Source organism: Triticum dicoccoides, chromosome 5B (genome assembly GCF_002162155.2).
Source record: "Triticum dicoccoides isolate Atlit2015 ecotype Zavitan chromosome 5B, WEW_v2.0, whole genome shotgun sequence".
NCBI lineage: Eukaryota > Viridiplantae > Streptophyta > Magnoliopsida > Poales > Poaceae > Triticum > Triticum dicoccoides.
In genome coordinates this window covers 38,908,977-38,916,268 of record NC_041389.1, presented here as the reverse complement: position 1 = coordinate 38,916,268, position 7,292 = coordinate 38,908,977, and the positions used below count along the sequence as shown (strand labels likewise).

Below are 7,292 nucleotides of genomic sequence, written 5' to 3'. Positions count from 1 at the left end.
ATGGCATTATTAGTACAAGTACAGACAAAATAGACTATACACAAATAGGAATGAAGCAGTATTGAAAAGCTCAATTTTGAAACATCAAATGTATCAGAAACATCATGTGGAATCATCATTTGCTCAGCCTATCTGCCAAGTGCAGCTGGTTCATTCTTAGTAAAACCATAAGTTAAATGACTAATCCTATTTGTAGCCGAAGTGGCAATCATATGGCGGCGGTTAATAAAAATGTGCAAGTATATTACAGGCATAAACATCCAAAGGACTGCACTTGGAACACATCGCTTGCATTACTAAGTAGAATGGACAAGTGTTTTCTTCGGAAGAAAACATAGCATTAAAGGGGCTACTTATCAGCTTTAAAAAGCTCGACTTTGTAATCCTCAAAGAGAATCTCAGGAATAACTTGATGTTTTAGCATCATCTGAGCAGCCCATCATTAAACAAAGTCCAAACAAAAATTAACAGCAAACACTACTAACATCATCACCATAGTAGGATCAATCACTGCTAAAATCCTATGGTCTATGAAAGGCGTTTAAAATCTTATCATGTGATTTACTTGTGTGCATACTACGTAGCCGGAAAGTGAATCAAGAATGTGAATCTCCCTCCTTCTGGGGTGTACGACCACAAGGAACCAATGGGTGTTCACCATGTTTGTAGGTAGGAAAACCTGGAAAGCAAAGATGATTAGATCGATATGCATAATAATAAGAAAAAGAATTGTGTTTTAAGTCATGGTTATAAGGTACCAGATCATGTCTGAGGTAGTTGTTGCCTTTTGTTATTCCATGACTACCTGCCAAAGCGTCCTCGTGACAATTCTCTACCTTACCATCTCTTTCGAGCATAGCAACACAGGTCACCCTCTCAATGTCAACCAGTTGCCCGTCCCTTATGTCCTTAGGATGATCATGGCGCATGATCTGAATCACAACATCGACCACCTAAGATAAAATTCAAGTTAATTGTACTATGCAAAAGAAAATCGATAAAGTACTTCGGGAAATATCTTACTTCGTCACCCAGCCATTTGTCATCTTCGGCTCCATCTATCATGGTGAGGCATTGCAAATGCTTATGTATCAGAACAATGTCATAAATTACCACCATTTTTTTTAAGATCTGAGGTGTGGACAATTTCGGCCATGTAATGCTGTCGAAACTTGTCAAGATCGCCCTCCAGCCTCGAAGCACCTGTGCCTGTATTTTGAAAATTGATTGGGCGGTTTTGCCTCTTTGTATTCTTTATGTCCCTGGAATCATTGATAGACCCTGATGGAGTCCTGTTTTTCTTTCTCTTATTATCACTATCGTACAGAACATAATCTTCATTCTTGACTAATCAAGATACCACTCTTTTCCGGCCGCTGGCATGAGTTGGTGGCATGGATTCAACCACACTTTCTTCTCGATGCTTTGCTAAGGAATCAATACTGACATCTTCACCAACTCCCGTGGGCGGACCGGTGTTTTTCCAGCTCCCATGTTCCCTTAGCTTTGGCGGACCGGTGCTTTCTATTGGTACCTGCCTCTTCCCCCATCTCAATACTGACATCTTCACCAACTTGATTTCTTCTTTCTTCAGCCTTTCGCACATTCTTACCGTGCCTCAAATTCAAAGGATCTTGTGATTCAAAATAAAGCACTTGTTAGCTAGCAATTGACGCGAACTTAAAAACAAAATCAGTTTAGTGTAAAATGTGCAGCACCAGGAAAGCTTCAAGGCTTGTCGTGGCTTTGGAATGCTTTCGCAAATCCAAACTCGGAGCACCCAACAAAGTATCCACCTCTTTATAAAGTTGTGAAACATTCCTGAGGCTCCTTGCAATCTGCAGCAACAAATATGTCTTTATCCTGAACGTGGAAGATCATATGTTAGCTAGCAATCTGTGTGAACTTAAAACAAGATCAGTTTAATGTAAAATGTGTATCACCATGAAAGCTCCAAGGTTTGTGACATATTTGGAATGCTTTCGCGAATGCAAACTAGGAGCAACCTGCAAATCTTCATCAACGTTCTTAATGGGTGCATCCATGTCATCTTTTTGTATTCCCTAGCCGATATGCCTTTGGAAGCGACCTCCATGTCAACCTTTTGATTTCCCTGGTGAGGAGCATCCTATATAAGGACCTTCATTAGGTCTGCAGGTGCTCCCAGGTCAGATAGTCATCTGTCCTCGACTCCTGGGCGATGAGCATCAAATATTCCGTAGCGGTGGTTCTTAAAAAACATGTTAGTCTGGGAGTTTTCATAGTAAAATTATTTAGAAAATCATAATGGTATGCTTATATTGAATTATGTGATGAGGTCATCCAGGCGGCTGTCATTCACAATGGTACGCCTAAGGCACTCGTCCATTTTTTAAGGGTGCACATCCTATCGAATTGTTGTGCACCGACCTCGCATGATGGAGGCAACTTATTTGAAACCAACCAATACACGGCCGATGAGTGCCTTATCCTGCAACTTACAAGCAGTTAGAAGCATATAACTTCGATTGTACTTGCAAAGTTACATTATATATTTGTGCCTGATGTTAACTCATGTAGCTGACCGTCAGTCTTTGGTTTGGCCGGCGTACCAACTGGTGGTAGATTGAAAGGCCGCAACAAGTCGTCAACATACTGTACTTTAGTGTCGTTAGTATGATTCGAAATATATGGTAGATAATCCAGGCACACAGTACTGGCACTTTACCTCTCCAACCCCTACATATTTTTTGTTGATTATGTTGTCAACCTTGTGTGCCTTCTCCTCACTCCAGTTTTGGATCAGCGGCCTTAACCTTGATACATACGAGATGTTGGAGTCCAATTGGTGCATCCTGAACTTCTCGTAGTACCACATCTGCATGAAAACAAAAGCAACTTAGAAACTTTGCCATAGATAAAATGTATGGTACGTAATTATTGTATTACCTGCAGCAGTGGTAGGTTCCCCTCCATATCTGCTCCACCATTTACAAATTTCTTGACGCTAGCCATAAGATGGTCAAGCGTTAGCTGTCCAAGATTGGTGCTCTTTATCGTCTCAATGTTTTTAACAATCCCAAGGTATCTATTGTCCACATACTGATGTGTTGTCAGGCATAGATATTTGCTATGGTGTACAAGACAAATGGCCTGACAAATCAGGTGTGTTGTCGCATTTCATCTTGGCTAGCAATCCTTTCAGAGTTATTTTTGTGTCATTGGGGTCTTTCAGTTTCTTCCACAACTCCACAGTATCGTTGTGATTTGAAGAGACGTGATTCTTCCCCATGCAAGGCAGGCCTGTTATATGCTCCACATCATGTAGTGTGATTCTACATGGTCACCCATTAATGATAAAGGCATCCTGCTCTGCATCATATGAATAAGCGATGGCCTGGCAAAGTAGACGTCCCATTTTCATGCTAGGAGTCTTGAGAAGTTCACCCAATCCAATCAACTGGATGTACATCCGTTGTTGTGTGTTTAGTTCTTTAACGTACTTCTCATATTGCAGCAAAGAAGCAACCAGAGTTCCATGAACATGCAAATATTGTGATTAGATTCTGTATGGTATACATTTGAACACTCATAGAACCGACTTAGATATAATATATGTCAATATAAAAAATTGTGTTGTACAGTACTGCATGAAATCTCATAGAGCTTCTCAGACATATAATGAACACCAGACATAGAAAACCAAGCTATTCATATGTCGGCAAATTGACTGACAATAGTATAGATTTTTAGTAGAACGAGCAGAGTTTGGTCTATAGACTACTAAGGCACCAAACTTACGGAAACAATTGCCTATATGTCCGGAAGACTATTATAGATAATGTCAAGAAAAGAATGTAGCAGTTCCATTGCAAGCATTCGAGAGCAGATACTCCTTAGTTCTCATCAGTTTAAAAAAATTAATTGCCATTTTCTACTAGTAAAGTATCAAATTAAGTGCTATATATGGTGATCAAAGGATATAATTACATGAGAATATTTTAGTAAAGACCATGCAAAATTAAGGGCAATCACCAAGAATTTCATTTACTAGAGGCTAAGAACTCACATTAGTCAAAGCAATATGATGTTCTCCAATCAACTTGAAATCATTTAGAAAGCATATGCCAAAACAGTAGCAATTTCTGAATTTTTAGGCATATAAACATAGACAATAACCATGATATCCAATAAACATGACCATAAAAGTGACTAGGCATCATCAAGCAGCCTAAAATTGTCGACATGGACTAAAACATGTGAGCCTAAAATTGAATATAGTACATACATTTGATGTTCTCCATGCTAATTAAGCGAGGCGTGTTCATATTCTGTATGTTTTTACTAAATCATGTCGATTATGACCGTTGAAACGCGCACAACTCACGAGTTGGCCCAGCTATCATAGATTCACAGTGAGCAAATTAGCTCCAAACACTAGCACTGAATTTCTAGAAGTTTAGTATAAACCAGGCCAATCAACTAAAAGAGAAGACAACTTAAAAAAAACGACTTCGTATTCTGTCTACTACGTATTTGATCAGCCACATATGTGTAGTTTGATTATTTTGTTAATTCAGTAGCTAGTTTTAAACAACACTAAATTACTAATCCTGCTTTTCATATTATTTAGGGTTTGGTGAAATATACATGAATAACTTTTTGTGTATTTGTTTGAGACACCACTTTTCCTTGTTTGCGAGCAAGATTGACTTCATCCGTCTACTGCATATTTTTATAGGTTTTACCTGGTCGATAAAGTGTAAAACAGAAGGTTAGGAATTAGGCGCTCCTCTCTTTGCTTCTCAATAACTCTCTGATTTTGACTTGCTAATATGTGGATTTGTAAAATGGATGTATGTAGATCTGAGAAAGAAGGGAGGAAGAGGAATATAGCAGACGAAATTGATTATTCACTCTCATGACCGTGGTTCTTTTTAGGCATAGTTTTCTTTATTCAGCATTTTATTTTAGATAGTGAAACTGTTTCTAATAATTCTATGTTGGATTTGAAGTGGTGTATCTGTATATATGAAAATGGTTAGATATTTTCCTCTAATTTTGAGAAGAGTTACTTGTGATAGATGGCACCCGCAGCTCGTGATTTTTCTCTGTAATATTATTCAATCTAGATATTGCACAGAATTTCTGGTTATTGTTCTTTCGTCCAAGAACGCACGTTGATTTCTTGACCACATTATGTTATCTGATGTTAGATGAAGTGTTTAAACAAGCACCGTCCGTGTACGAACGATGACAAGAGCATGTTCAAGCACTCCGACGAACGGCGTAGGCTTGGTGATCCCATTGAAGGCTTTCTGCGTTGTGTACAAGGACGATGATCACCCATGCATGCAACTCGTATTGATAGATAGACACAACGCACGCTTCTATATTACCATCCTCTTTGATGCATTCCCATCCTCATGCTAGCATATGTCTCGGCCATGGTTTTCAAAGGGACTCTCGGCTCGCAGAGCAACGCTCTCCTCTGCAGTGGCGATTGTACTCCTCTCCCGCACACATACGACCGCAGAGCTCATCGTTGCTAGAGAAAATAGGAATAGGCATTGAGAGACTCCAAAGGGGTATGTATTTATCGACTAGAGGTGTGTGCTGACATGAAGGTGCCCTGCTGGCCCATCACATTATTTTGGCACATGGCGGGTACGCTTCTGCAACCAGTTATGATTTGCTATCTTTGCCTTTATGTTCTGCATAGTAAGAGCAACTCCAATGGGGAGACCCATTTTGTCTGTTTGGGTCATCCGGACAAAAAAGATGGCCCAACGGGGCGACCCAAACGAACAAGGCGTCTGCCCGCTGTCCGCTTACTGTCCGCCCCGGACCCAAACTGAACGCAAATATGGGAAGAAATGGGTCGGCGACGGACAAAAGCGGACGCTCTCGTCGCTCGCTCGTGTCCTCGCGTGTCCGGCCCGGTCCCACGCATCAGCGACCCGCCTCTGACCGTCCCCAGCTCCCACGCCGCCGCACCAATCCCGCCCGCCGTTGGCCGGATCCGGCGCCGACCGCCAGATCCATCCCGTCCCGCGCGGATCCGCCGCCCCTCACCGGTCTTCGTGCCTCGCCGGCCGCGTGCACCGGCGCTGGCCGCCGCCTCCCGCCTCGTCGAAGGCGGCCTCCCGCATCGCCTGCGGCCACAACAGCAGCAGTTCGTTGGCCGGGCACGGCGAGCTCGGGGAGGGAGGACCGGGCCGCGGCGAGCTCTTGGCCGGGCGCGGCGAGGGAGGGCCGGGCGCCGCGAGTTCTTGGTCGGGCGCGGCAAGGGAGGGCCGGCTGCAACGAGTTCATGGCCGGGCGCGACGAGGGAGGGCCGGGCACGGCGAGCCCTTGGCCGGGCGCGGCGAGCTCGGGGCCAGGCACGGCGAGCTCTTGGCCAGGCGCGGTGAGGAACAGCCGGCCGCGGCAAGCTCGGGGCGGCCGCGGCAAGCTCGGGGAGGGAGCGGCGCGGGAGGAAAGCTGCGTCTCCACATTGCGTGTCCGCTTTTTGGTCTTTGCGTTGGGTTCATCCATGGGCAGCCCCTGTCCGGCTCATGTCCGTTAGGCGGACGGGTGACCCAAACAGACAAAATGCGGACAAAATTCGTGTCCGTTTAGGTCTCCCCATTGGAGTTGCTCTAATAGCATATATTTTCCATGCAATATATAGGATCTCATTTCATCGGATGCACAACTCCCAACCATAACCCAGTTTCAACAATTAGGAACTGTGGCCAAACACTTCGGAATTTTAGTCTAGACATCAAATACTTTGGAAAAATTCATACCATATAGGAGTACCACATTAAGACATGGCTAAAATCACCAGCCACCAAATAGGCTACAAAATCTTGTATGTTCATCAACCACATAGGCTGGCTTCCTTAAACAACGACAACAACGAAAGACGTGAGAGCATTGGTAGGTTTACTACAAAATCTACAATCACGAGGACAAAACATGATTTGAGCTTCAATAAGACAAGTCGGGACAAGAAACTAAGAAGCTCACCGAAAGCACCGTCAATTTGGACATAACATAATCTGCAGGGGTGACTTCAAACGATCAACAAAAATAGCAGGTTGCATCACCTACTTTTTACATTTTAAACTCATGTCATGGTTTGTTTTATGACAATGATCTTATCATTGACATCGAACCATCTTAGCACGTGGCCGTTGCGCTGATAGGCATGCATGTGATCTAGGCTGTGCATAACCCGTCCCACGACTCCCGCCATGAGCACACACACGGCTTCGGATCGTCCTTGCTAATACTCACTGCACACACGTCCCATCCTCGCCGGTCAC

At 43.4% G+C, this 7,292-nt stretch overlaps 1 pseudogene; it reads right to left on the bottom strand.

Moving 5' to 3' along the window:
* Positions 1 to 351: 351 nt before the first annotated feature.
* LOC119313218 lies at positions 352 to 432 on the bottom strand (annotated as a pseudogene).
* Positions 433 to 7,292: the final 6,860 nt, after the last annotated feature.